A 6,893-nucleotide genomic window follows, 5' to 3' on the forward strand; every position below is an offset into this window, starting at 1 on the left:
TTGCATCCGCCTGTTGAAGGAAAAAAATATTCAATATAGGAAAATTCCAGACAAAGTTTGAAAGAAATAAAATGCCTTATTTCACACGTGACATCGTAAGTAATATTTACCCGAATTAAAGAACACTTCATTCATAAATTTCGGTACAAGCCGGATTCTTTCGGTAAAAATAGAGCTGTGAAAAAGGCTATTTGCACCGAATTTTTTGTTCTGAAAAGTATTTAAAAGTATTTTGACCTCGGGAGGGATTTTTTTGTTAAAAGTAAAAAAGTCAATTTAGACTTTTTAGGATGAAAATTAATCTCTTTCTGTAGAATTTTCTTTTTTGTTTGTAAAAATCCGACTGTCTATGAATTAATCTATGTTGGTTGAATATTAACTTTTTTTTTCAAATTCGCATTTTCTGGTTGAAAACTCAACTATTTTATAGAAAATTCGTATTTTCGATTCGAAATATTCATATTTTTTATATTTGAAAATTAATCTCTCCGTAGAAATTTAATATTTTTTGGATAAAAATGCGACTAGTCAATTTGTGTTGGTTGAAAATGGAGTGTTGATTTTAAACTCGCATTTTCGGTTTGAAAATTCAACTATTTTGTAGAAAATTCGTATTTTAGGCTCAAAAATTCAACATTTTGTTAAAAAATGTAAGTGTTTGGTTAAAAATGTATGTATTTTGTAAAAAAATTGGTCGTTTTTATGAAAAATACATTTTTTGCTTAGAAATTCAACTTTTTGGTAGAAAATTCGTATTTTAGGCTCGAAAATTCCACAATTTGATTGTATTTTGTTTTCTTTCTTGACTATCAATTTTTTAAAATTCAAAATTCAATTATTTTGTTGGGCGTTCAGCTTTTTTATATTTGAAAATTAATCTCTTTCCGTAGAAATTTAATCTTTTTGGTTAAAAAAGCGACCGCCTGGTTAAAAAATTAATCAGTTTCGGTTGAAAATGATTTTTTTTTAATTTACATTTTCTAGAAGAAAATTAAACCTTTTTGAAGAAAATTCGTATTTTCGGCTCGAAAATTCAACATTTTGTTAGAAAATTTAACTTTTTGGTTAACAATTTATATATTTTGTAAAAAATTTGTCGTTTTTATGCAAAATACATTTTTTCCTTAGAAATTCAAATTTTTTGTTGAAAATTCAACTGTTTTACTGAAAATTCGTCTCTTTCTTTAGAAAGTTATTATTTTTTGACTAAAAACTAAACTTTCTAGATAAGAGTCAATCTATTTCGGTTAAAAATAAATTTTCAAAACTAAAACTTTAACGTTTTTGTTGAAAATTGAACTGTTTCGAAGAATACTCGTATTTTCGGCTAAAATGTAACAATTTGATTTCAATTTTTTTTTCTTGATTAACATTTTTTTTTTATAGGAAAATTTAACTATTTTGTTGGACTTTTATCCTTTTTATATTTAAACATTAATCCCTTTTCATAGAAATTAAATTTTTTGTTAAAAATGTTACTATCTGCTTATAAATTAATCAGTTTAAGTTGAAAATCAACTTTTTTTTCATTTTTATTTTCGGGTGGAAAATTAAACTGTAGTGTAAACAAATCTTTCTTGGCTAGAAAATTCAATATTTAGCTAGAAAATTGAACTATTTGGTTAAAAATGATGTATTTTATTAAAAATTCGCCTTTTTTAGTAGAACATTTATTTTCTGGTTAAAAATGCAATTGTTTATTTGAAAGTTCGACTGTTTTGTTGAAAATTCGTCTTTATGGGCTGAAAATGAATCTCTTTCTGTATAAATGTAATCTTTTTTCTGATAAGTTTAACAGTATAGTTCAAAATTAATCAGTTTCGGTTGAAAATTAAACTTTTTTGAAAATTTACATTTTTAAGTTGAAAACTAAACTGTTTTGTTGAAAAATTCGTATTTTTGGCTCGAAAATTAAACATTTTGTTTGGTTGAAAATTTAAGTGTTTTGGTGAAAATTCGTCATTTTGTCTGAAAATTAACTTTTTTAAAAAGAAATTGAATCTTTTCTTGGTTAAAAGTGTGATTGCCTGATTAAAAATTAATCATTTTCCATGGAAAATTAACTCTTTTTTTTTTAAATTTACATTTTCGGTTTTGAAAATTCAACTGCTTTGTTGAAAAATCGTCTTTTTAGGCTGCAAATTAATCTCTTCCTGTAGAAATTCAGTTTTTTGTTCGTTAAAAATGGCAACAAACTAATTAATCTGTTTTTGTTGAAAATTAACGGTATTTTTTTCTCGAATATTCGGGATGAAAATTGAACTATTTTGTAGAAAATTCCTATTTTCGGCTCCAAAATTTAACAATTTTATTGCAATTTGTTTTTTCTTAACTCATATTTTTTTTTATTGGAAGATTCAACTACTTTTCATATTTTTTATATTTGAAAATTAAGTGTTTCTATTATATTCGCATTTGCGGTTTGAAAATTCAACAGTTTTGTAGAAAATTCCGATTTTGGGCTCAAAAATTAAACAATTTGTCATTTTTTTTCTTGTCTGTTAATTTTTTGTTTGTTCAAAATTCAATTATTTTGTTGGACGCTCAGATTTTTTATATTTTAAAATTAATCTCTTTCCGTAGAAATTTAATCTTTTTTTGCTTAAAAGTTTAACTGTCTAGTTAAAAATTAATCAGTTTCGATTGCCATTTTTTTTGAATTTACATTTTCGGGTTGTAAATTCGACTGTTTTGTAGAAAATTCGTATTTTCGGCTCCACAATTTAACAATTTGTTTGTTTTTTCTTGACTAATATATATTTTTTTAATTTGAAGTTTATACTATTTTTCATATTTTTCGTATTTCAAAATTGTTTCATAAAATAAATAGCATTATTATATTTGATAACAAAATTAATGTTTATTTTTTCGAAAGCGTTCACAAGATTTTAATAGTATTGTGACATTGATCTTTGATTGTTATTAACTTCTACAAAAAAATTTTTGTTGCGACCTAAACTTGAAAAAATTTTTATAACATGAAAACTATGAAAATATTAACTCACAGTTTGGAAAAAATTAAATCAGATAAAGCAGATACTTACAGTAGCCAACTTAATTTTAAAAATTTTAGATTTCAACTAATCTCAGTTTAAAATGATCTGTTTTCTTTCATTTATATTTTCGGGTTGAAAATTAAGCGGCTTTGTAGAAAATTCGTATATTTGCCTCGAAAATTCAACATTTCAGTAGAAAATTTATTTATTTTGTTGAAAATTTAAGAATTTTGCTAAAAATTCATATTTTTTTAATATAAAATCCATGTTTCGGTTAAAAAAGGAACTGTCTGATTCAACAATTACCTGCTTTGTTGAAAATTCATCTTTTTGGGCTAAAAACTAATATCTTTCTGTAGATATTTAATCTTATTTTGGTTAAAAGTATGACTGTTTGTTTAAAAATGAATCAGTTTCGGGTTAAGAGTTTAAGTATTTAGTTAAAAATGTATGCATTTTGTTTAAAAAATCGTCTTTTATGGTATAAAATCCATTTTTTTTAATGCAACTGTTTAATTGAAGATTTATTTTTTTTTTTGAAAATTCGTCTTTTTGGGCTATAAAATATTAAAAATTTAACTCCTATTTAAAAATCAATCTATTTCTGTTAAAATTTAATTTTTTTAAATAAAAATTTAACTATTTTGTTGAAAGCTCAACTGTTTTGTAGAAAAATCGTATTTTCGGCTCGAAAATTCAACAATTTGATGGCAATTTTTTTTCATTCTTCAACTATAATTTCCTTTTAGTTGAAAGTTCAATTATTTTGTTGAAATTTCATCTTGAAGATTTTAAATGTAATCTCTTTCCGTAGAAATTTAATATTATTTGGTTAAAAATGCTACTTCCTGGTTAGAAATTAATATGTTGCAAATTTGTCTTTTTGGTAGAAAATCCATTTTTTAGATAAAAATACAACTATTTGGTTGAAAAATTGTCCTGGCTGGTTAAATCTAACAATTTTTTATTTGAAATATTTTTTGTTGTTTGAAAGTCAAACTACTTTCTAAAACTTTAATTTTTTAAAATTAAATATTCATGTTCTTTCTCTGTTAGAAATTCGTCTTTTTGTTTTAAAAAATTCCTCTGTTGTCGTAGAAATTTAATCTTTTTAGCTAAAAATTGAACTATTTTGTTGAAAATGAGTTTTTAATTGGTTAAAAATTAATTTTTTAAACTGAAAATATAACTAATACATTTTTTTGATTGAAGATTCATTATCATAGTTGGAAATTCATTCCTTTTGTTAAAAAATTAAACTTGTTTGTTATTAATAAAAACAAATGCATTTTTAACCAAATGGTTGATTTTTCAATAAAATAAATAATATTTAAACCATAAAAGATTAATTCTCAACTAAGAATTTAATAGTTGATATTTGAACCTAAACAGATTTTTATTTAAAAGACAGTTTAATTCACCAGAGACGAATTTCCAACACTAGAGTTTATTATTCAATTCAAAAAAATTTTTCAGTCAAGATATAAAAAAAATTAACCAAATAGTTAAACTTTCAAATAAAAATGATGACTTTTCAACAAAATAATTGATTTTTCAACTTAAAAAGATTTTTCAGTTTAAAAAGAAAAAAATTTTGAAACATGCAGTTGATTTTTCAACCTAAAAGGATGACTTTTTAACAAAATTGTTGGATTTTCAACAAAATATTTAAATTTTCAACCAAATAATTACCTTTTAAACCAAATAATATAATTTTAAAAGAAAAATGATGATCCCTCAACCAAAAAAGTAATAGCATATTTATCATAAAAATAGATGAATTTTCACAGAATATTTGATTTTTCAATAAAAAAAGATTTTTTAGTCAAGAAAGAAAAAACTGTCAATCAAATAGTTGAAATTTTAACCAATAATGATGATTGTTTAACAAAAGTGTTGAATTTTCAACAAAATATTAAACTTTAAACCAAGCAATGAGATTTTGAAGCAAAAAGTATAATTGTTGACCAAAAATTAAGAAGTCTCAACCAAAAATGTAATAGTCAAATTTTCAGCCAGAGAGATGAGTTTTCAACAAAACAGTTTAACTTTCAACTAAACAATATCACAATATATTTTTAAACCGGAAATGTAGCCAAAAAGATCAATTTTCACAAAATATTTTATTTTTCAATGAAAAAATATTTTTTAGTCCAGAAACAACAAAATGTCAACCAAATAATTGAATTTTTAACCAAGAAGGATAATTTTAAAAAAAAAATTGTTGAATTTGCAACAAAAATTTTAAGATTTCAACCAAATAATTCTAACCAAATAATATATTTTTGAATCAAAAATAAATTATTCTCAACCAAAAAAGTAGTAGTAGATTTTTCTCCAAAAAGATGAATTTTCACAAAATATTTTATTTTTCAATCAAGAAAAAAAATGTCAACAAAATAGTTGATTTTTTTTAACAAGAAGGATGACTTTTTAACAAAATTGTTGAATTTTCAACAAAAAATTTAAATTTTTAACCAAGTAATTTAATTTTCGACCAAATAGTATAATTGTTCACCAAAAATTAGGAATTCTCAAGCAAAAATATAATAGTTAACTTTTTAGCCAGAGATGAGTTTTTAACAAATATTTGATTTTTCAAAGAAAAAATATTTTTCAGTCCAGAAAAAAATGTCAACCAAATAATTGTATTTTTAACCAAGAAGGATAACTTTTTAACTGAATTGTTGAATTTTCAAGAAAATATTTAAACCTTCAACCAAATAATTAAATTTTCAATTGAGTAACGTAATTTTTAACCAAAGATTATGAATTCTCAACATAAAATGTAATAGTTAACTTTTCAGCCAAAGAGATGAGTTTTCAACTGCTAAGAAAAAAAAATTTCAACTAAATTATTGAATTTCAAAGCCAAAAAAAACGAATTTTCTACATAACAGTTGCATTTTCCAACAAATTGTTGAACTTGTAAACAAAAAGTTTAATTTTCAAACTCTACAGCTAAATTCTCAACTCAAAATGTAATAATTGATATTTCAACTAAAAAAGATGAAAATAATACCAACAAAGAATAATTTTAAATCCAAAAGACGAATTTTCAGCCAAGATAAATACAATTTTATCTGATGTTGAGAAATGCAAACCGAGAAAATAAATGTGCAATTAAATCGAATTTTTTGAGTAGGTGAGTGTTTATAATCATACCAGTCATTTTTGTGTTTAAAATTATGTACTTTTTAGATTGAATTAGTTACTTTTTCAGCTTTTTTTCAAGTACATTTTCGGTGGCAGCATATTCTTATAAGCTCTTAAAGTGCAGTGTGGGTTTCAATCACCCCAAGCAATTTTCAAACTCTTATAAACCATACTTAATTTGAAAAAATTGAGTAAGTGTCGCCATCTAGCTTTAGTTGGAGACACTAACTGTAAGTAAAGTCGTTTACCATACTGCGTCAAGGTCAAGCGCCAGTCTAATAGCAGCAACTGCTGAAAGTGGAGGTGAAAAATTCATGGGGTCTTTAACACCCAGTGTGCACTTAGTCAGTAAAAAAGTAATTTTGGAGTAAATTTTTTTTTTTTTGAAATTTTATTGAGTTTTGTTTACTGTCTAACGCAAGTATATCATATGAAATGAAATAATTTTTTTTTCGATTATTTCATACTTGTTTTCTTTGTAGATAGCTTATAAATTACGGCAGCGCGTCATGCGAGAGCAGACTGTGGATGTGTTGATTAAAATATAATTGTTAAAATGCAGTTATATATATATATATATATCTTTTTTCAATTTCTTGTAGTTTTATAGCATTACATGTTAAAGTTCCTCAATTTTTATAATAATAAATCGATTTAAAAACAAAAAATCGGATTCATCATTTTATCATAAAATTGACTTTTCAACTGTGCAAATAAATATCTTTTTTGAAAGTACCCACG

This window comes from Belonocnema kinseyi, chromosome 6 (genome assembly GCF_010883055.1).
Source record: "Belonocnema kinseyi isolate 2016_QV_RU_SX_M_011 chromosome 6, B_treatae_v1, whole genome shotgun sequence".
Classification (NCBI taxonomy): Eukaryota; Metazoa; Arthropoda; class Insecta; order Hymenoptera; family Cynipidae; genus Belonocnema; species Belonocnema kinseyi.